The 24,283-nt window shown below is 41.0% G+C and overlaps 1 long non-coding RNA gene across 9 annotated transcripts in view; it reads right to left on the reverse strand.

Moving 5' to 3' along the window:
- LOC102080706 (uncharacterized) overlaps positions 1–24,283 on the reverse strand; it is a 184,255-nt gene that overhangs the window by 128,357 nt on the left and 31,615 nt on the right. The window contains exon 4 of one of the 9 annotated variants that reach the window (XR_002063352.2): positions 17,322–17,413. The exons of the other annotated variants lie outside the window; for them this stretch is intronic. This is a non-coding gene — a long non-coding RNA (uncharacterized LOC102080706). Of the gene's footprint in view, positions 1–17,321; positions 17,414–24,283 lie in introns of those variants that run through there. 9 annotated transcript variants of the gene reach the window in all.

The following is a 24,283-nucleotide window of genomic DNA, read 5'->3' on the forward strand; positions in this document are numbered from 1 at the left end:
TTAATGCGGACACACAACAGGAAGTAGAAAGGGCGATACAGTTCCTGTCTATACATCCACGTGGACGTATGTGTGATTCTGTGCGCACAAACATCTTGTTAAAATCACTCTACACTAAAAGCAGCTCATGCCCCTTTGCTCCACCGAGGCCTGCAGATGAGGTGGTGGTAGCTGCAGAGGAAAAAAAAGGAGGAGGCGAGGTGGAGGGCTGCCTGGAATGAATGGTATGGAGCAGTAGTGACCATTCATGCATGCTCTTTTACCTCTCTCTCATGTGCGCTCTCTCCCAATCCTCTCACTGTTCCCTGTTTGAGATTTTTAGCCTCGTGAAAGAAAAACTACCAGGAAAGGGAAGAAGCGGACAAAGAATTAGGAAACAATTAAGGAGAAGAAGGTGACGAGCGAAATAAAAAGAGAGGAGATATAAGGCAGACTAAAAAAAGAGAAAGAGAGAGAGAGAGAGAGCGTATAAAGGAGGGAGAGAGAGAGGCAGGACTCTAGTCACTGGGCCGCTGGAGTTGAAGAGCAGCGCAGCGTGAAATAAGAGAGAGGAGCAGCTGAACCAGAAAGAACCCAGGCTGCTCATTACAAAGGCCTAGGCCTGACTTCTAGCCTTCGCACACACCTCTACACTGTAACACACACACACACGCGCACACACACACACACACACAAAAGATGGTCAGATAAGCACAGGACACAAGCAAATAAAAAGAGGAACTCGCACACGTCACAGTGTAACGTATGCTTTGACAGAGATACTTTTATGTATATGCACTCTACCATACTCTAAAGAGACACACACACACACACACACACACACGAACTGCATTAATATAAGCAGAACTATAAAGATCTCCTTTTTTTTTAATACTGACTCTATGAAAATGTTACACAAAACTTTGGCAGGCTTTCCAGGAGCATGCAGGGTGACACAGAGGAGGAAGCCTCGATGCTCATTGTGTGACCCTCCTCATCCCGTCATGACAGCTGATGAAACATTTGGTGCAACTTGTTTATTTAGATTTCATTTCCTCCCCTAACATTTAAGCAGCTGCCTCTCAATACATGCCTCACAAATATCTCATTCAAGGGCACAAAAAAAAAAAAGTGTGTTGCCGGCTTGATGATTTAGACTTTTTAAGACCAGCGATGAATATTCGGGAGGTTCTTGTTTAATCAGTTTTCTATTTAACTGTAAAATTAAATGATATTATAACGTGACATGACATGCTCATGATATAGGATAAAAACAGAAATACCACCTCTATATTTCTTGCTGCTTGATCCTAGCATTGTCTGAAACACTGACAGATATCTCTGCAATAATCACTGAGAGTAAAACCAGCACGCAGAAAAAAGGGGCTCCATCTGCTCCAACCAAATACACTCACTCGGATGCAGTATATTACTTCATCAACATTTACAGCTCACTCTTTCATCTTTTAAATACACACTGGAACCGAGGGGCAGTAGCGGAATTAAATCCAACAGGGAGATGTAAATATTAAGAGACATACAGTATAGAGATGTAAAAAGGAATGACAATACGCTCCTCAGATATTCCTTTACAAGTTCTCATAAGACCTCCTTTTTTCTTTCTTTCCTTTCCCTTTTTTTAAAAAAAAAATTCAAACAGAAAAAGCTGTAAACCAGTGCTGCACTGGCTTCAGATAAACCCCCCACCACCTCTACGACGCTTGCTGACACATATTCTGTGAAATACTGCCATCTCTTGGCACCAAAAATGATCACTTTTACAAAGAAGGGGGACCCATGGTGGCTCAAGACTGTGACTTCAATCATATGTCTAAGGCCACTGGAGGCTAGGTCTCTGCTGGGCATGGAAGAAAATAAATAAATAAAATGTGATTCTGATTTGCCGAAGTGTTTCAAAGAGTCGTGCTGGAGGATCAGATACCCAACATGTGATCAAATACTTTGCTTATATTTTTAATGCACGTTTCCTCAAATCGTTCTTTGAAAGAGGGATGGATTTATCCAACAATATGACGTCACAATAAACACAAATCTGAGCACAGCGACGTAAGCATAAACTGCCTGGTATCTATTTATTATTTTTTGATATTTTTAGGTATAAAAGAGAGTACACTAGCTGAAATACATTTTTTTAATTCTTTAATCAACTCTCTGTAGTACAAATATGAGGATATGAAATATATTACCACTTAAATAAAAACAGCACTAAAGAAAATGCAGACTAAACTCAATGAGTACCTTTCCGCAGCGGTACCGTAAAGTTAAGTGGGTACAGCAGACTTTACTGTACAGCTGCAGTTCCTCACAGCGAGCGTTGGTACCCAGTCATGATGTGGAGGTGCGCCTCGGCGTGCTGTACAAGTTATTCGGCGGGTTCCTGCGCCGTCTCTTCAGAGAGATGAAAAGGCCTCGATGCGTGTCGAGGTTGAGGCACGCAGATAAAAGTGACATCTTTTGAAAAGGGGAGCGAAAGTGTATTTCTCTCACTGCTTCACAGAGCAGTAGAGTTGTAATTCAATACTCCCCAGTCAGTGCTTTGCAGGCTTTCTACAGAGGACTGTTGTGTTTCACAGAATGTATTTCCAGCATGGAACAGGTTGTTCATCACAAGGTCTGTTGATCTTAAACACACACACTGAGCTGGGAACTTTGAAGTGTGAAAATAAACATTTTCACCTAACCACTAATCTTCTCTCTCTCTCTCCTCTCACTTCCACTCTCTCTCTCTCCCTGCATCCCTCCCTCCCTCCCTCTCTCAGCACCTTTTTAACGTGAATTCATTTACAACTTTCATTTCAATTTGTCCCGTTAGTCCATTTGTTATTGTAGCGGAACCAGCGCCAGGGCCTCTGGTTAGTGAAAATGTCAGATTCTTTGATTTGATTTTATAGGATTTCAGCGGGGACCGGGCGGGCTGCTTGCTTCTCGGCCCCCTTTTCGCTGTGAGTGGACTGACTACTGTTTGCATTTAAACATCCATTTGAGCCCGATTCCCCCGAGGATTCATTTATTTCACAGAGGGTCAATTACCTCTCACCACCCCATTCAAAAAAAAAAAAAAACTCTTTTTCTTTTTCTTCCAGCTGCAATTAAACAGATTTTTCCTGTTTAGGTTAGGTGTAGGATGAGGGTGCCTGGCTGAGGTCACTCTTTTAATTAGGCACTATTTAAGACCAATAACAAACTGATTATTTGGCCAAATGGCTCTTGCAAACTGAGAAGCTTAATGGTTGGCACGTTGAGTGCTTCCCAAGTAGTTTTCACCCTTAACTGTTTTCGCGAAAATCGCAAACTGCTAAAACGCGAGGTCGCAAAACCGGCTTTGATTGAGCCTTTCTATGGATGCAGATAACACAACCCCCCCCCACACACACACCCCTCCTCTCAACCTCTCTCTGTCACCCTCTTCCTCTCCCTCAGCCTCCCGTGCAGTGTCATTGCCGAGCGCTAAGTAAATACGCGCTCTTTATGTTCCTCGTTGCCTTTCAATATTTGGCAGCGTGGCAGCGGGGGATCAAAATGTGTGTGCCTGCTAAATGTCAGTGGGTAAAAAGGGGGTTGAGTTTAGAGAGGCACACACCATGAAGCACCTGCTGTAAAGCGAGCAGCGGGGGGAAGTTTCATCTCGGTTTGATCCAAAATGGAAAAGGCTTTAAGCGCCACATCCACATCAACAGCAGCCCCCCCCCTACAAACACCCGACCCCCACTTTCTCAAGCATATTTTCAATTTAGAGGCATTCAACAGATGGAGGTAGAACACCTCACTTTGGCATTTTAATCAGACCAGAACATCATTTGAGTTATTATGGAGACTCAATGCCCTAATCTAATACTGCGACTGATTATCGGTTTCCTAAATATTTGTATTTTATTTTATTTTTTGTTGTTTATCGTGACATTACGGTGCATGTTTGAAGCTCATGCATGAGTCGCAATTATTATTAATTCTAACTCACCTTAACTTATCTCTAATCAGATTACATTTTATGGGCGGCGACCCACGGAGACATCTGTGTCCTCTTAAAAGACTATCACGGCTTAATGTATTACAAATGCAGTCACTGATAATAATGCCGAAATCTGAAATGATTAAGTTTTCATGTCTACATAATGGGGGCTGACTGTGCAAATAAGATCACTTTCCGTAAAAGCATCACTCAGTTGCTTAATAAAAGCAATTGCCAGGGAGGGGAAATGGGTCTGGTTTGCGGTTATGTATGACATCAAATAAGGTTTGAGTTCTATGTGAAATGGTCTGCATGAGCGTGACCAGCCATGGGAAGAATCTTTGGCCTCGAGGGAGTGGGAAAAAAAGAAAGAAAAAAAGACAGGAAGCCCTGAAGAGCCACTGCAGGCCATCTCCCCCTACTCCTTTACCTCCTCCTCCTTGCTACTTGGCCTTTGTCTTTACTTGGCATGTGTGTGCGTGCGTGTGTGTGTCTGTCTGCGTATGAGTTTGCATCTGCATCCTGTCCTTGTTGCCTGTCCCTGCCTGCGCCATTGGAGGCAGCTGATGCTATCTCATGGCAGTATTGTGGCAGCCCCTGCTGCGAATAATCAAAGGCAGCTGTTTGGAAAATACCAGAGATGCCTAATAGGAAGCACTGATGGCCTGGATTCACTCTTTACCCAACAAGCTCCCCCCATGTCTAAAATGAAATGCACCAGATCAATTATTACTATCCACATGCAGACTCTATGCCTCCTTTAGTCTGACATATAGCTGTGCAATTTATATCAGGAAAAACAATGTTTTTTGCAAAAAGCCCGGCATTTGTCTCATTTCAAAGTGAATGTCATGTCTGCTCTCTGCTCCCTTTATTTTAGCATAATTACAGCTAATAATATATGAGCTATAACCCTCAGTGTTTGCAGGGTAAAAAGTAAGAGGAAAAGACCCATTATTTCTATTATTTGGACTGCACACCGAGGCAGCTTTCGGGGTTTGATTGTGTTTTGTTTGAACAAGTCAGTTAATGAACAGCAATCGCTGGATGCTGGTAGTTCACTTCGCATATCTGCTGATCTCGGGGTCCCAGCAGAGCTTGGCCAAACACTAGGCAAGGCAAAAACAAATCTGTCTGTCAGTGCGGGGTTAGGAGTCTTAATTAGAGAGGTCCTGACTCTCTGTCCGCGGCTCTGAGTCAAGACTCGGCTCTCCCTGATTGGTACAAATCGCGTTTTTCTAAGCCTCAAATTTTCACAGAGAGGGTCAGCGGCTCACCCTGATGGTGATTTGCTTATACCTTTAAGAGGACACTGATTACGTAATTAGACAGGGAAAATGTTGCACCAGTGCGGGCTGGAAGGAGGGGTTGAGCGGTCAGGTTCTTTGGGAAGTGGTGGGAACGCTCGTGCGCCGGTCGGGAAACCAAGATAGGGAGTGGTGTTAACTCACAGAAGTCTGGAAGTTATAAAAAAATCAACATTTTATAATGTCTGCTGTCTGAAAAGTTTAAAGATCAGTTAAAGAGTGCTTAGAAGAAACGGACACTATCCACAGCGGGGCTTTTACTTTTACTTTTTGTAGCGCTGAAACAGTTTACCAGGAAGTTTCAACAACACTGAATTTTACCTTAACTAGTAACTCACACTCTTTATCTCACTTTCTGCCACTGACTGTGAGGTGACACTGGTGAGATCATTCTCACTGGTCGTTTTTACATGATAACATCACTGGCTTTACTGTAACAAAGACATCTGCAGTAAAAGCATTACTGGAAATGAAACTGTGGCCAGGTGTGACAGCAAAAACACACACAAAAAAATGCCAGCATCTGTTTAGTTTACTTTAGAGCGCTGGGAGATTACGTAAGACCAGTCTGAGGAGGGTGAATCTATCATGAACTTTCTCTGCCCATGTTTTCGAGGGGAAAGGTTGAAATAAATGGCCACGATTGTCCTTAAATAGGCGCATCACTTTTGTTTCCAGTTAACCGACGGTTTCAGAAAGGCCAGCTGCTCCGTGTGCCCCCCCCCCCGTCCTCTGTCTGTCTGTCTGTGCAGGTTATGGATGGTCTGGTCCACGAACACTCGCTGAGAGCAGAGGCCACATGCACAAAAGCAAAATAAACTGCAGGGGAAGGAAGTGGTTAACATTAACAAGGATCCAATAAGAAGATTAAATGTAAAACTTGGGCCCTGGTAATTGATGTGCTTCTAACTGTGTGTGTACATGTGTGTGAAAGTATGCCCAAGTCTGTATAGGTGCATTCGACTGTGTATGTGTGTGTGTGTGTATGTGTTGCAAATATGGGCTCTGTGTGTGGACATAATTGCTCCCAGACCTGCAGCATAACTCTACGGGTTGATTAGCAAATGTCTCTACTGTTAATAGTCGCTACTAATCATGCAACACCATCGCTATTAGCATAAACGGGGAGAGCTAGAATGAGCAAAAAAAAAAAAGGAATATAAACTTTTTTTTTCCTATACTACAATCAGCGACTGTGACGTAACTGAAATTTTCAGATGATTCACAAAGTCTACCCACGCTACTGGTACATGTGTAACTTGGAAATGGCAAGGTTATCAGTGAAAAGAGACTCCTGTCTTCATGTTCTTACTGTTATCATGGACTTAACATGATGGGAAGGAAAGATTAGAGCAAATCTCGATGCCTCATTTCCTTATCCGCCCACTGACCTCAGTAGACAAGGCTCCCGCTATACCATAATGTATAGAGACAAATAGATTAACAGAGCTTAAAGTTTTTTATCACATAACTTGTTAATAGAAGACTGACGAAACACAAAACAAATCTTATGTAGTTTGTCTATATAATATTAAAGTTTGCACCAGATTAACGGTTTAATATCTCAGTGATATGACCAGCGTTTAAGTATAATGTTTGTTCATATTGAGATTGCTTATTTAAGATTAACATTATGATCAGGGAGCTCTTTTCTTGAGATCCAAGTATTTTTAGGTTCTTTGTAAACTAAAAAGGTTGCTGCACCTTTGCTCTACAACCTAAAGAGATGCAACCGTTTCGGTGGAATATTACTCAGCTATTAAAGGTTAGCTTAAATTAGTTTCAGCAACATCACTGTCCTTCAGTAACCGAGTGAAATGAAAGGTAAAGGCAGTGTTCGCTGTGGAAGTATTGAGATTTTTTCCAACATGTTTACATTGTAATAAATGCCATGTGTACTGACTCAAGGCTGAAACCGATATTAGTAAGTGACCATTTTTCCCACTCCTTTCCACTAAAAATACTTTTTTACAAGCATATTAAACAAAAACGCAAATCAGTCTTTTTAAATTCCAGTAAACTATTCAGTAAATTCAGTGACAATGTTTCAATTAATTATTTAATCTTTTTGTTTTAACAGTTCTTACATTATATATGTAAGTTTAATAAGGTTTATTGCAGTAATATATATATATATATATAACCTTAATGTCAGAGGCTAGGACATAAAGTTACAATAGTCTAATGTTTATGTGTAAAATAATGCACCACATGGTCCTTCTTTGTTCTTTAAACTGTACAGAAAATTCCGAGTTTCTCCTCAGATTACTGAAGGTGCGCTTGTGTTTGTTTGCAGATAGAATCCGATACGGTGAAATAAAGACTGGGCTTAAGTGTATTTCAGGTGACTCCTCCCCAAGGTATCCCTGGATGTACATGAAATCCCCAAGTGTTGAGTGAACTGTTTGCAGACTGCATCGTGATGCTGGCTGCTGTTTAAACAGTCATTAATTGTTGTACCTTGAATTCAAATTAGTGCTGTCAAATGAACTGATTAGGGTCAGTTTTCTCTGAAATACGCTTATGTTCACAAGACTGAAAGCCTCAATGCTTCTATTGCTGAAAATTACAAATAAATTGTCTCTTCTCCAATGTAAACAAAATGCTTTTCAGTTCTCATAAACAGCCAGATAGCGTGCCATTGCATTGCTTTTAACATGCTGCCACTTTCAATGCTGTCTTAGGGTGACAGAAGCCCAAGGCAAAGTTAGAAAGCACTAAATATATGCCATTATGGGTAATAGATTGAACAAAATCCAAGACTCTCAGAGATTATCTATTGAGACGCTGTCAAACCGGGACAATGCGTGCCATTGCCATTCCCATACACTCTGCATTACTGCGAGCCCATACACCTTGGTGTCGAGAAAAAAGAGAGAGAAAGAGAATCTGGGAAAACGTGGGTAAAAATAAATATAGGATAAATATAACCTAAAGGCAAGGCGGCTGGATTTAAGCGAGTACTTATCCGCTCAGCATATGTTCCCTCTATGAGGTAGATTCTCCACCCCGTGTCCACAACACATCTCTATGTGGAAGGGTATGGATAATGTCGGAATGTTAATGGTTTTCCGATAATTACCGCTATCTGTGTTCTGTAATCCATCATACTGAGTAGATATAAACAAAAACTGTACATCTGTTTATTTTCCTGTTGACAGGCGCAGCAGGCTCTGTGCAAAGGTTGCTACTGTAGATGAGTTTATTTGCTTTTAAAAAAAAATAAAACCAAGGTAATCTCCGCTTTGAACCGTGACTGGCGACATCAGTGGGTGGAGCAGGGCGGCGACTTCGGAACGATTTCGTAAGAGCGAGGCAGAAGAGAAAGCCTCGGAAATTGTAGTAGAATTGCGGAAACGTGAGTACACACGGTCACGTTCTGGAAAACACCAGGCTTTTTCCTCCTCTGAGAGGTTTCACACGCATGTGTAGTATCTGCTGGGAGCTAACTCTATATTTAGTTCAACTGCGATGGCATAAATGTGTACCCGACGTCTTTATCAGTAGTCTTCGGCTTGGCATATGTGGTCAGTTTAACTTTAACCACTTAAATGTTTTGTTTGTTTATGAATATTCACATTTACTTGATTATTTTTGTCAGATGCATGTCATTTATAAAAATGGCTGATCACAAACAGACAAAGAAAAACTGGAGGGGACATATTCATTTATAAACCTGTCGTTTTCAACCTAAACATGTTTAACCTTTTGCACAGGATTGGACATCTTTGCTTTCAACTCTGCAACACAGTGTCAGCGCTGCCATAATGAAGACAGGGGAATCAATCGATTGATGAATGAAAGATTAGTCTATAGACAGAAAGCTCATTAGAGCCGTTAGCCCAAAATGAAGAGGGCATCCAGATGGATGGAGCCTTCCCAGTTCCATAATCAGGATAGACTTCATTCTTTGCGCTTAATTAACATTAATTTTCAAAGTTTTGTGACCACTTCATTGCTATGATGTCCTTTGATGATCATACCATTAGAAATTCAAATTCAAGACCTCTTGTGCTAATGGCAAAATTTACTATTCCAGCTCTCAGTTGGAGGCCCCATTCTATAAACAGCATGCATTGAGGAAAATGATGTAGACTGTATGCATTCGTCTGTATTATGTTATATCCAAGAACGTATAACGTACAAGATGTAGTTATATTCAATAAAGCGCTGCATGTTCTTTACCACACGCATTAACACCTATCCTCGCATGCACACGGTAAGCACTTAATGCATCAGTGCTGATTATCACACCCACACAACCGACTTCATGCATCCCATTGAAAGTGTATGATTAACTATATTAAGGCTGATCTGCAACCCAGGCCTCCTTAGCATGAGTAATTGATTTGTGAGAATTATGGCTGTTCACTGTCTTTTGCCTATTCATTAATCATACAAGTGTTGTTTGAGTGAAACAATGTAGTGAGTAATGATATTGATGAAGTCTCCTCTGCACACAGTTGTCTGGGGAAATGGGAACATAACGCTTAACAGAGCAGATTTCTCATAATGCCGGAATTAAGTGATTAGAATAATCGCCTTTGTGCAAATAATCTCGAACAGCAACATCCGCTCTGCCACAGCCGATTGTGCGCTCTTGTGATGCTGAGAAAAGGCAGGCGTGTGCCTGTTTTGTCACTGCTTCAGCTAATTTCCCATAATCCACTCTGATAAGGCCCCATGGTCCTCATCTACCTATGCTGCATAGCGATGTGATGCACATTAGTCAATTAATAGTGTGTTAAATGACAGAAGTTCCAGTCAATTGAGTTTCTCTTGGGAGCGGGGTTGCCATTGTCCTACAATTCAAGACACAGACAGATGAAGGCAAAGACAGTGATGTTGGGAAAACCTTTGCTGCATTTAAATACTGCTGCATATGATGCATGTTATGTCCCACATAATTTATGTCCCTTGTTTTAACTAATGATACACTATCCTGCATTATATGCTCCCCTTTCACTTTATAATTACCCTCCTGTGCAACTTTGACCAGCATTACTAACACAAAGCCATATAACTGCATAAAAGTCATCTTCAGTAAGTTAGCAGCTCAGATTAACGAACAGTACAAGTCATTTCATATTCAAACATCCCATCCCCCAACTTACACATGCCCCCGCTGCGTCAGTGAAAAGGGATCCGGTCCACATTTCAAGCATTACCGCTGCAGAAAGAGGGAAAAGATCCCCCTGTTATTATGAGACCCTCAATCGAGGCCTTACCTCCTGACAAGGGCATTAAAATGAAATAAATCAGCCATTAAGAAGCGGGCGCTGGCAATTGAAACTCTATTAATGCAGCAGGCAGAAAGAGGTAGCCCTGGCGTGATGTGACAATGGAGCACCACTGTGCCCCTTTAATTGCATTTCAGCCATGTTTTTATTCCCCAGAATGGGTAAGGATGACAGGTGTGTGCAGCAGATGAGAGTGCACGGACACACAATCATACACTTGGACTTTAGTGCACGGGTGAACACACCTAATTATAGCAGTGAGCTTCGAATGGTAAAACCTCAAATGTGCATCTCCATTTCATAACAGCCCTTAATAAGACGGTCACTCCTTCAGTCAGCCATCATTGTCTATGCGTAGTCGGCAGCCAGGGCCCCATCAATGTTGCATAGGTTCCTTTCTCATTACCCTCTCTGTTAGACTAGACACTGGGTGATGGATCATGGCCTCGACTGGACCTCATTTGGGTGATCTATCGCTAGCGTTCCCCTGTGAAGTGTGTAGGTGATTATGTGCAGACACAAAGACAAACACAAACACTCACACGGAACGAAAGACGACAAATCGGTCCCAAGCAATTTGAGGTCCCCACTTACGGTGTCCTTGATATGAGCAAATAATGAAGCCGAGCAAAAAGTTCAGCGCCAGTCTAATCTAAAATACGGTGTACGTGTGAACAGATGGCGGAGGTTTGATACATTATCACATGACAACAGGAGGGAAATATTCCTGCAATTTTTGAACATTACGCAATTTAGAATTCAAGACAAAAGTGAATTTTTTGGTTCATAACCTCAAAAGGAATGTTTGAATTTTGTTGATGACATTATTTTTGCTGTTAATTGCGTTATTTACTTATTCACCCTGGCAGACAGCAAAAACAAATGAAGGCATCCAGGAGAGGTGTTAGTGCTTATTTGAAATTTCGTCAGGAGCACTCCTTCACCTGTCACAGGTTATTGATATATTCATTAGAGGGCCCTATTCTCTTTCTCTGGTATCAGTTTCTCTTGACAGTAGCACTGTTGACAACATCAGTCAGTGAATCACTTTACAATTATGATTGTTGATGGCCCATGACACAAACTTGGAGGGGATGTCATTATATGAACATTAAAGTGATACACAGAGAAGCCGGGATGGAAGACCTGGTTGCTACAACTCCTCCCCCCTCCCCTCCCACGACTGCTGTGACGCCTTCATTTAAAACAAGGCCCTGTCTTGTATGACTTTATCCTTCAGAACAATGTTATTAGATCATTTTTTAGGGGGCGCACTCGATAATATTAGCGGCTTGTGCGGCAATGATATTACACTGATTTGCATCGTAATGAATGTCTGCATTAACTTAAGTGTCTTATACTTGAGGATGGCCAAAAACATGACATTAATTTGTATTTACATATTCAGAACGGTCTCTTTACATAATTATACCACATCTACATTGTTATTTACCTGTTTAGTACAGAAAAGTCATCATTGCTTATAAAGCTTGTCAAAATAAATCTGTATTAGCAATTTTATAGGTAAACAGGAGGTGAACAGGTCTCCTCTCGGTAACTTCGGGAATACACCGGGCGCGTGATGTGTGATGTCACATCTCTGACGGATTCTCTAATGCCATCTGTGTGTCTGACTTCTTGCCCTCCACATCCTCTCTGTGCTGCTTCATGCAGCTTTTGTATAAAATAGACCGCTATTTTTAGTGGCACAGAGCGGAGACCCATTTCTGGGCTGCTGCAGCTCGTCTGGTGAAATTGCGAGCATTTTGAGTGGGAGTGATCAGAACCAGAACATGATTCAGCCGGGCCTGGTGTATTCCCGGGGTAACCCTTCAGCAAATAAAGATATACAGTACCTCGAGCGGCCGCTTGTGGCTGGCTCTAAAAGTAAGTCAATCGCCATTTCTAAACCAGAAATAAACTGTCTGGTAACAAAAAATGGCTTTAGTCTCTATGACTTTTACTCACCTATTAAAAATAACTTGAAGTATAAAGTTCCAGATTAGGTCCATGGAGAGTTTGACTGACAGCAGGTGAAGCACTTCTTGGCATCACCTCATCTATTCTGAGTCACTGAACTAAACCTCTTGACTATATTTTGTGCTGGATAAACACAATAAGCAGACAAATAATATGATTTACTGTGCAGCTAACTGTACTGACAGCCCATCCCAGTAGACTGCTCTTTAATATTGGTGAGTGAATTCAAGTATTTGACATGTATGCCACTGAGCACTTATTAACAAATGCAGATGAACTACCTTGCTAGTGTTAGCTGATAACCCGTGGGTCTAACAAACCAAAGTAGTGCCCGACCCTCCTGACCGTGTTAGCATGCTGTCTGTGCAGTTATTTAGAAAGAGCACATGCTATGTTATCAGTGTAATGCAGTTGCTTCTGTCATGGACCCAAATTACACTTTACCATCATTCTTTTGTCCTTTTTGGGCAATAAAAATAAAAGTAACACTAATACATCCATTAGTCAAATTTTTGCAAACCACTCCACCAGTTTCCACCTGAAATCAGCTGAATAAAAAGACACAATGATTTTTTTCTTTTCTGTCCATTGATTATGCAGACATTTCAAATAACTTTGCAACACAATTAACACCATAAGTATAACTGTAATGTGATTACTAATTCTGGAAAAGAAATGAGCTACATTATAGCTTTACCGAAAAATGAACTGTGATTACAGTGAAGCTTACGCTTTACACCCAACACCGCCTGCGATCTATGTCTGAACTACTAAAGTGGGAAATAAATGTGCTTATCCGAGTTTCTAGTGAACAGTGCATTTTCATAACAGTCCTGTCTTAATAAAAATGCAGGATTAGAATAATAAATAGATTCTGACTATAACTATTTTTGCCCGAGACAGTGTTGGCAGATTGACAAGCCACCCCAAAACTTCTAACTTTAACCAGTGACCAGAATTAATATATCACCTCCACAGTGCCTCATGTGAACGCGTTCTCGCATACTTTTAGTTTGCCTGCGTGACCTGCTGTTTTGTAATGAGAGTATTTCCTTTAGTCATAGCTACTCTTACTTCAGTTAGTGATTTGCTACATCTGCCGTATTTATGCAGCATTCCTGTATGTGTTGTAATCAGCATGTGCAGGGAGAAACTTGTGAGTAAGACAGAGTGGAGTTTTTGTTTCCACTTCAGTTGTGCTCCTTATTAGCACTGTTTGTAAATGCAGTGTCTTCTGCTGTATGTTAAAGCTGCTATCACTGAGGAAATTGGTTTCTCTTCCTTTTCTGTGATCTAAGTAACCACAAAAGGGTGAGGGAGTCTCGAAAGAAGCCCTTTGATTCTGCAGGAACTCACATTTGTGCCAACATTTGGCCAGTCATCACCACCAATAGTTTATGGTTTCCAGTTTCCCATAATAAGGGCATGAGCTAACCAGGGTTATTCTAACCAAGTGTTGATATTTTCAATGTGTTGACCCAAAACCCGGATGAAAAATCTTATTCAGAGGGGAAATCTCCATGTATGTAAACATAATCAGTGTTGTTGAAATATTCACAGGATGAAAAGTTGACTTCTTGTGGTCGCCATGTGATCTCTCTATGGGGTCTGTATATTTTGCCCCGCTGTTGCTGCTGCGTGGCCTGTTGAGAGATAGGCTCTCATCTCCTCTTCACATTACTCTCCTTTTTCCCAATACTCCAACTGCAGCGGCACACAAACACACACACAAAACACATGTGGCTGGCCTTGTTGCCATAGCAGGCTAACGGGTTGCAGCAGCGGCAGATTTGATTGCCTGCCTGGCGCTGAAGTGAAGAAGAGGAGACAGGACTAAATGAAACTCCATCCATCTTAATGAAACACAATTATTTTCCACTTATTAATCATTGAAAAATCAATATGTCTCTTCTCGGCCCAGTGTCGGCTGGATTTGTCATTTGAGGCTGAGCTGTTATGTATCATCCTCTGACGCCAGGACAGTCACGGGTTCAGTCACCTGTGTCCTTTAAGAAAGAAGGGAGGGGGGGCATAGCTGGAGATGTGGCCAGACACAGAGACGGGTTTCGGATGAGTCGGGCAGAGGAAAAGAATTTGAGAAAAGTAAGCAGAAGAAAAACAGCGGAAAACGGTAATAAATGAACAAACTGAAGAGAAGCGAGAGGGATGAAGGCTGCTCATTCTGTCTCCTCGCTGCTCGCTGAGACAAATGGGAACTCATTAGTGGCTGTTGGTGATTGCGTGTTTCTTCACAGATCAATTTACTAAACACATTGTTTAATGGGTCATTATTAAAGTCTAAGGCCTTGTATTGACTGGGAGGAAGAATGCAAGGGTGAAAATTGAGGTTAGGTTATCAAATATGATATATATATATTTACTTAAATGCAATTGATTGGAAAGATTTAAGTGTTTATTTGCCATTGAGCTGTATACATTTTATTAACCAAGCAAAGCAGTGTACTCAAAGGATGAAGAAACGATGCACTTTCTCATATGAAACATTATGTATTACATACATCTGTGTTGCATTACAGTCATATTTCACCGTATTCTCAATAACATCATGTTTACATCCGCTACGTCACAGATTACTGATCATGTCGGTGTAATTTGCACTGAAATGTTTTTCATTTGTTATTCACAAACTTTCTGCTTTCAATATAGAAAATCCATGAAATGGCATAGTTATGAATATTTAATTGATACCATTACCTGTTCCCTAACTTTTAAGTGCACAGGTTTGGTACACAACACAGTAACCTCTAAAAGACTATTATGGTGTCTTTTATTATTTATTTATTGAATTTTCTATTGTGTCGTACAAAGTGAAAAAAAAAAGATTTTTCTGTGTTTAAAATAAAGTTTTTGCTATTTTCTGTACTTGAATTTAGCTTTAAATTTGATTGCAGTTTGTTAAGCATTCAGCAGTAGGGTCAGTGTAATGCTTTGCAGTTCTTGTTTCAGACCACAATGAATGAAATGTATCAAATGAAAAATAGATTTTAAACTTTCAACATCCATTTCCTGTAAATACAATAAATTCCTGTAAATGTTCACGAGTTATTTTTTTGTATTTCTTGCATTGTTGCTTCAAAGTTCAAATTGTTAAAAGTGTTTTACACTTGGTGGTGGAGTCCTGAGCCAGCTACACGACCACAATATGCAAGTAAGTAAAGTTTATTTATATAGTGCTTTTCCCAGACATAAATGTAACAAAGCGCCACCAATGTAACAACATCTATCATTTAGCCCATCTGACTTTTTAACAACTGCACTATACAATATGTTAGACATTAATAAAAATGTTATAGATATTACAAATTATGTTTTTACCTGTATGTATAAAGTCCTTCATGTGTTAACTCTAGAAGCACCATTTAAAGGTATCTGAAGCCTCAAGTTACACCTGTGTAACTATATATGGTCTATATATGGCTCCAGGTTAACACTTAGCATTTTATTCATCCAAACATACCAAAGATAGAAACTGAGCTTGTAAAAATAAATGGATATTAAAACTTTTAGCCCCATTTTTCATCTGAGTCATATTGTTGATGTCAGTTAAACAAAGAACTGCACTTTATATACAGATCTAAATGTTACATTAAGGATACTGAAATTCCACTCTGCTGTTAACAAAGCCATGTCAGGCATCTGCTCAAGAGTTTGCTCTGTTGCGCGTGACTCAGTTTTTAATGAAGTTTCCAAATTCAGGAGCATTTCATTTTCTGTATTTTCATGATGTAATCATGTCATTTATGATTTTAGTATTTATTTTTTAGGTTCCTTCTCCTTATGTGCTAATACATATCCGGCTGGCTCAAAAATAAACACTGCAGCTGCTAAAACCACTCGTGCATGGAAATGCACAGGCAAACATCTTCATTAGTCACAAGTAACTTTCTCCAACTCTCAAAACATAAAAAAACCTTTATGTGCATCTCTCTTGTTTTTCTCCACAGCAGGGGAATGAAATCCATCAATCTGCCATTCATCAATTTTATCGCCCGTTCTCTCCTCCTCGGCCACCCCATAACCCAAAAGGAAAGCTTTTGGTGCTGTTTTGAAAAATCGTCCTGAGAAAAAATGATTCCAAACGGCTCAACCCTTTGTTTTCCCTCTCAATAAAGCAAGCGACAAGGCCGGCGCTTGATATACGAGCGTCGTGGGCGCCTGGGCATGCAGCAGAGTGCATAAGCAAAGCCATGTTTCACGGCAAACAGTGTGTTCTTTACAGTCACCATGGTCGGATGAGAATATAATGTTCTACAGCACATAACTGCTTCAGGTCAATACTTGATTTGCTCCAGCATGTTGTAGAGCCTGTGCTCTGGTAGGGGTCTGGGGATGCATTAGGGGCCCCAGAAACAGGACACAGAGGTGGTGGGTTGAGGAGGGACATGGAGTTGGGGCTGCTTCTCAGTGTCAGAACTGGGGTGCGGCTAGGCCACATTCCCCCGAGTCCCTGAAATCATTTCCAGGTATGCGAGGCGTCATGTGTGTGTGTGTGTGTGAGATTGAGATGTACAGCTACTCAGAGTCATGTGCACATGCTGTATACGGGCACTTCATTTAAAGCTAGAGTACATTGAAATAAAAAAGCGGCAAAAAGTTCCCACGTGGCATTCCTCGAGAGGGAAAAAATAGCATATTAGCTAATGAACATACAAGCCAGGTAAATGGAAACAACTCAAGGACACAATTATTTCAATTTTTTTTTTTCTTAGCAGCTATTACAAATAACAAACAGACAAGAACATTTCACAGTTTCACTATATGTTGCAAGATCTGGATGCTGTCTGTGTGTCACCCAGGGACAACAATCCGTGAGTGTCGAAAAGCACCCGAATAATAGATGGCGGGGAGGCCAGTTGCTGAGGTTCCTTAAATATTAATGTTGTTGAACTGCCGTCCATCCCAATCCTGACACAGCGCTGAAAGAAAATCATTTGCCCTTTCAATGAGATAAAACACATTGTGGATATACCCGAGTCCATATAGGTCTATATATAGATAGATGAATGACATCATCTTTTCTTGATGACACTAGCGCTGACTGACACCTTACTTCAGAAGATTTACTGCGAGGTCCGAAACAAAAAGCCAGGAGGCTCTACGGGAAAGGATACGTGCAATGTTTTCAGCTTGTTTTAAGACTTTTGTTGCTTGTCATTTCTTCTGTCTTCAATTTTTATGACATACTTTTACAAGTGAAGGCACAATCGTCAAGAAGCAGGTAAGTTTGTGAACGTAACACAGATTAAGAACGCACCCGTGCACCTTTGAGACGAAAAATATTCCATTTTGATTTTGTCTTGTTTAGATTGAGGATCATTTTTAATTTGGCAGTTTGAGCATATAAAAGTTTGCATGGAAGGCGACCACAATGAGACGTACATGTTAGCTTGCTAGCTGGAGGCAACAAATTAGCAGCATGAAAACTTGACTGTCTCTGAAATGTTGCTAATACAATGCAGTCATGTGTGATTGGATTAAAAACACATTTTTAGCTAACTTTATTTCAAGCAGCTACACTTTCAATACCCTTTTAGTGTTAGAAACATTAGTTTCCTGCCAAGGCAACCACCAGTTTACTAATTATTAGTCTTTTTGGATGTCACATGTGAGGCACGTCGCTTCCCATGTGAGTGTGCCCTGACTTTTACTCTATCTGCTAATGTAGAGCCATAAAACAATGAAATTTTAAAATAGCATTAACTGCTCATTTTGAATTCACATTTAGTCTGAAAAACAAATGTCAGAAATCCACGCGCTAAAAAAGAAAACCCCGTGTAGTCCACTAATATGGAAAAATACAGGAACTACACTCAAACGGCATCTAATACCTCTTCCCATTTTTATGCTAAATTAATGACCTCACTCTAAAAGTTTGCCTTCTGTAGGAAACTATTAATTTGTGGTGTTGGCTTGTAAATTCTTTTTTTCCTTTAGCTTTTTTTTAACACAGCTTGTCACAGTGGCGGCCTTAAACCTTGCTAAACCAAGTGCTGGAGCCTGTTTTTATCATGGCTCTAATCCAGAGCCCCTGGGTCCCCTTGCCACATTGACCAGATGAAAGGCCTTGCCCAGATGTTTACAGCCTGTGAAAGTGGCAGGGAGCTGGTGTCGGATGCTGGCACAGCGTGCCAACAGACAGAAAACAAGGCAGTAAAGCCCCATGCTGTTTATGTAGAGAAAAAGGAGGAAAGAACCCGTGTCAAAGGGAAATGACGGTGTCGTAAAACCTGAAGACCGTGCAGGTATGTGTGATCTGTGTAGATGCGCATTTGTTACTGGGGTAATTGTTGTAAACAATGACACAGAGCAAATAAACAATTTTTTTTTTAAAAGAACAGTAAGTCCAAATGGCCACAATGCACAACAGTAAAATCCAATCTGGTCTACCAAAAGTGCACACAGGTTCAGTTGCTCCAGGTCACAGCTCCCAAAGGTGTAACCTTGACCTCAGTTAGCCAGATGGCACTCACAGTGGCATCGCCATACTTAGCACGCTGACCTCTGTGACTCTATTGAGAGTGTGTGTACATGTGTGCATGTGACTGTATCTGCTTGAATGAGTGTGTGATGTGTGTACGGCTATATAAATGTGACACTGAGAAGTCTGTCTATCCATGCCAGTCTGTCCAAAGCCCAGGCCATCTGGTGCCCTCCGTCAGAGTGCTTTTATTTAGCTTTCCTAGATAAAGGCCCAGAACTACTGTGTGTAGGAGGCCAGACTTTCACTGCCAAGGTCAGGTCACAGCAGCACCGATTCCAGCATGGGGTTAATCATATTTCAACATGCTACGCATCATTCTAACATCTATTTATCTTTACCAATTTTATTTTGAGATGTACTAGGACACAGGCCTCGACAGGCTCTTCCAGCAACCTCATTTACGTCTCTATTTCACGTATGTTGCTGCCAGGGAAAAACATTCCCATATTAGATGTAATTAAAAATAAACAAGTAGTTTGAGTTTTTTATTTTAAAGTTACAATAATAACAATATTCGTCTAAACTTTGAAATTATTGACAGAATATAGTCTAAAAACACGGCATAAATACGAACAAAACCAGGAGAAACAAAGGAACAAGCAAAAACTTGATGACTCTTACTTTTCTTCAGATTTAATTTGCAGACACTGATTATTTTCAAACAACAGAAGAATGAAACTCATCGTTTTCTGTATTGCTATACATCATTCATGGTGAAAACAATTAATTTTTCGTATATAAAGGACAAAAACCTTCTGGCCTGCATACGCTTTACGGGGTTTCAACTGCACTTTTCCTAAGCAAGTATTCAAAACAGACAAAAACTCTGAGACCTTATTATCCTCAAAGCTATTGACCTGATCCTGCGTTTGAATATTTGAGTAAAGTTTCGCCTCGGGGTGCTTGCGTTAAGCGTGGAATTATGTAGATGTCACCTCATTATTGCAATACTGTCTTGTGTACACCGGGATGCTAATAAACAAATAAATAAATGGTATTCGGGAGGGTTTCTCTGGCTTCAAACAAAGCAACATTCACACCTCTCGCCTGCCCTCTAACAGCCCCAATTAGAAGGCCTCTCTAAATGAATGTGCCGTGTGTTTCTGGAGCCGCGCTGTCTCGTGACTTAATCTGGATTGAGCAGACCACTGTTTTATTAGGTTACGTGCGGCCGCAATGTGTCTTGTCACTTTGCGGAGACAGCGGCCGATAAAATCCGTTGAACGGAATTAGATTGTCATTGATGTGTCAGTAAGATCGCGAGAACAACAGATCGATGGCCGAATCAGCGAGCGATATTTGAAGATGCAGACAATGGATAAATGAACAAAAGGAATTCAGCAGGGAAAGTTTGAGCACACATCACCCCGCGTCTGTGCCTCTCCTATACACACATGTGGAAACACACACACACACACTCTCACACACATACAGGTCTTTTCTCACACTTTAGCTTGGAGCAATCTCACAACACTGAACAACAGAGAGCCAGTGAGGAAGGGAGAGAGAAAGAAGCCAAACCAATTCCAATACAGCACTAATGGGCCACATCATGCCAATACAATAAATAATGGCCCTTTCAGCTCAGTCAATAGTGAGTAAATGAAAATTTAACCTTTCATTAAATGTGGTCGTATTATTTCCCCTACTTTCTTCCCAGTTCTAGTTCCCTCTGACACTTTATTTCCATTGTGTACAAGAACCATGTGCAAATGTTACGATGTGAACCGTGCACTCGTGTTACGAGGCGAGTAATACAGTTTAGTGCTGTCGTGGGCTATATTACATACAGTGAGATCTACGAATCAAATAGATGGGTATTGTTGTCTCGCTAATAAATTACAGGTCATACAATAAATCAATCACGCAGACGATGCAGACAGAAGGCGAGCCTGCAAAGATATTACAAAAAGCGAATTCCCCTTGCAGTACAGTTTGCATATGTAGCCAACTTGTTCCCAAATCTCCACTGATTTCTGCAGACTGTGCAGCAGCATTATTGGGAGAGGAGGTGATAACTCTCCAGGCGTCTTGTCTGGTTGTTTCTGGTAGATGAAAAGGCTCTGGGCCTGCTTTCCACTGTGGCCAACCTGCCCTCTTAATTAATTAGCGCTAGCAGGATGTGCAGGTCCACAGGGGAGAGGAGTAAACTCCAGAGGACTGGACAAGGTGATAATGTCCTAAAGGAGACACCAAATCCTTTGTGTGTGTGCATAGCTAGTAGATACAACCCAGCTCTAAATGTAGAGAAGCAATCATGTTTAATGTTTTCTGTCATCTGGCATCTGCTGGATAGGCCTCAACGAATTTGGACAACTTCATTCAAGGTATGTTTTGTGTTTATCTCACACAAGTCTTGACAATTTATTATATACTACACAGAAATATGTTGCATTCAAAGGAACAGGTGGGTCATTTTAGAGAGCTTCACTTTGAGGGTAAACGATTAGATAAGTTCATTTAATATTATTCTCAAGTACATGAAAGCAAATAGTTAGCTTGTGATAGCTTTCAGAATTTATGTTGGCACATAACTGACATTTTAACATGCTGAGGGGGAGATTTTTTTTTAATTGTTATTATTTTGAACTGAAGTTTCCCTCTACCTGGTCAAGAGATAACCACAAGTTTTCTTAGCTGGCACAGTTTGGTGAATGTGTCATTTGAGGTGTCAAAGTAGAGAGAATTATAAGAGGGCATGTTAATACAAAACATTCTTTTATTCATTATTAACACTAATAAAGGGTTTTCGATATGGTGTCCCAGAATTAGTTGGTGGATTGTACCAGAGTTATTTGCCGTCTATGGACAGGTCAAAGTTAAAGAATGCACAAAGTGCCACAAATTAGGCAACATTACATGATCGTATGAGGTGCGAGATACAAATAGCTTCTGTCTACTTCCAAAGCTCAAAAGATTACGTTTCTCCAGGAGACTAGGCTTTATCTTTAAATTTCAGAGCTTGTTTATTGGGGATCAGGTCCGAATTTTTTAAAACCTAAATTTTTCTCCTAAAATGAAACCTTGGATGCATTTTTACTCCAAGTTCAGAAACAGTCATCTGACCATTGATAATAGCTTAAACTACACTGGTTTATGGAAAGAAATTTGTTCAAGCTAAGAGCGAGACAGCAGCTTGCAGTCACACAAATAAGTCTGGCTGATTACATCAGATCTGTGTTTAACTTTTTTCTTAAAAGAGATGAATTTGTATGGATAAGAATCCAAGTTGTGATGTGTTGCCAGTACTGTAGGATACGACAAAGGAGCTAGGAAGAAAGGAAAGGAAAAATTAAGAAGTCGTCGTCAGTGGAAACACTTTGCAAGATTTTGCTGTGGTTGCTTATATTGCTAAGCTGTTTCTGTGTTTGTGTGTGGGGAATACTAGTGATGTAAAGATTGTTTTTAAGCTTTAGGTTTTTGATGTTTGACTGGAACAACACTACACTCTAGTTATAAGATACCAAAGTCTGGGAACAGAATATTTCAACCTGAATTTTAGTGTAAAGCTGTGTAACATCAACATTCGCACAATACAAACTCGTAGATTCACTCGAGTTGTTACTTCAACTTTTTCTACACATCCTCCTGACCTCTGTACTCTCAGCATATGTGTAATCTTGCGATTTATCCTTGCTTTGTTATTGTGTATGCATGTGCTTCGGCGTGTGTGCATGTCTGTGCATGTGTGTGTGTGTGTGTGTGTGTGTGTGCGCAAACTTCACTCTCTTTCTCTCTGTGTCTCCAATAATGAGCATGTGCACCTTTTCCGCCCCGGGCCTTCATACACAATTTAGCCAGAAAGCCATAGCTGATCATGATTTAGCTTTTGACACAGCTCGCCCCGAGGCAGGTGGGGACTAATACAGATATCTGACTCCCAGACCGCAATGGAGGGAAGGAGAGAGAGAAAGTGAGAGGCCTTTTATTGACTAAATGATAAAGAGGTTGGTAATGATAAATAACAGTCATTTTATTGTGGAATTCCCAGAAAAGACACATTCTACACAATATATAAAAAGAGAAATAATAGACGAGGAAGTTGCTCGCTGGGGTCTCAGCGCGCTCGCTCCCTACCGAGCCACCCATTGTTAAACTCCAATATTCCTCTGCTAGGGTGGAGGTCACAAATTGTGTTAGAAGGACCTGCTGCTATGAATACTACATAAGGCTGATGCAGAGTGGCAGCGTCATCCTTGTCTCTGGCACTAGGAGGAGGGCCCAGGCTGAGGCAGAGCCAGTCTTGCCCATGGGCATCGCTCACTCAGTATCTTTCTTCTGTGTTTCTCCCTCATCTTTAGTGCACTTAATCTCGCTCGCTCCCTCTCTCCTTCTTCCTCCCTTTCTCATTTGCTCCCTTTCTGTCTCTCAGCATGGTTCTTGCACTGTTTTCCCAGCACATCAGGGTGGCAGGGGAGTCTCTGCTGCTTTTGCTCTCTGCCGCCTCCGAGTCTCCAGGCCCCAGCCATCAGTAAGACAAGATAGCTGACCCCATAAGGACAGATGCCTGCGTTAATGTAATTTCAGAAAAGCAATTCCCCTGTTTTAGTGTAAAACGGAGAGAGAGGGGAAAAAAATAAAGCTTGTGTAAACATATTAGGGTATTACCTTGTAGCTATGATGGATAACGGCCTGTGCTGACCGTCACCTAGAATTAATAATCTTAACCTTACGTTATGTCTGCACTTTAATATCGCCCACATTAAATACACGATATCACAAAACAGATTTCCTCGTCCACCGTCAGATCTGTCTACGCTATCCGGCAGGAAGATCCCAACTCTGCTGGTGCGAGAAACCGGTGGCAGCTAGTGTGTGTGTTTGCCTCAGGACACCTCTGCAGCTCTGCAGTTCTTGGATACTGAGTGGAGAGTGGCCCAGAAATGAGCAGTCAAATCCAATTAAATTACTCAAATTAAATTGTACAATGGTTATGGAATACCTGATCGAATTACTCACATTCAGGGGATTTCGACAGCAACCAATTAGTTCAAAGTATAAAGTTCACACGCTCAAATTAACACCAAGAGAGGACAGGGCCTTTATTTGAGGGAAATGATACATCATAATTACATCACGTTGGAAAAATCACAAATTATACAGCACGCATTTAATAAGAAAATGGAAATGGTTAATAGGTCTTGATAAGACAAATCTAGCCCTGTCAACGGTGCAACGTGGTTAGGTTGGATAAATTAAAGAGGAGAAGTTATTATTGTTTCAAAGGAGCTTAAGGGCCGATTGTTGTTCATTCGAAACACGGCGCTCGGAGAGCCGTCCCCTCGTCAAACGCAACCATTAAAAC

The sequence above is a fragment of the Oreochromis niloticus genome, linkage group LG9, assembly GCF_001858045.2.
Source record: "Oreochromis niloticus isolate F11D_XX linkage group LG9, O_niloticus_UMD_NMBU, whole genome shotgun sequence".
NCBI classification, from domain to species: Eukaryota; Metazoa; Chordata; class Actinopteri; order Cichliformes; family Cichlidae; genus Oreochromis; species Oreochromis niloticus.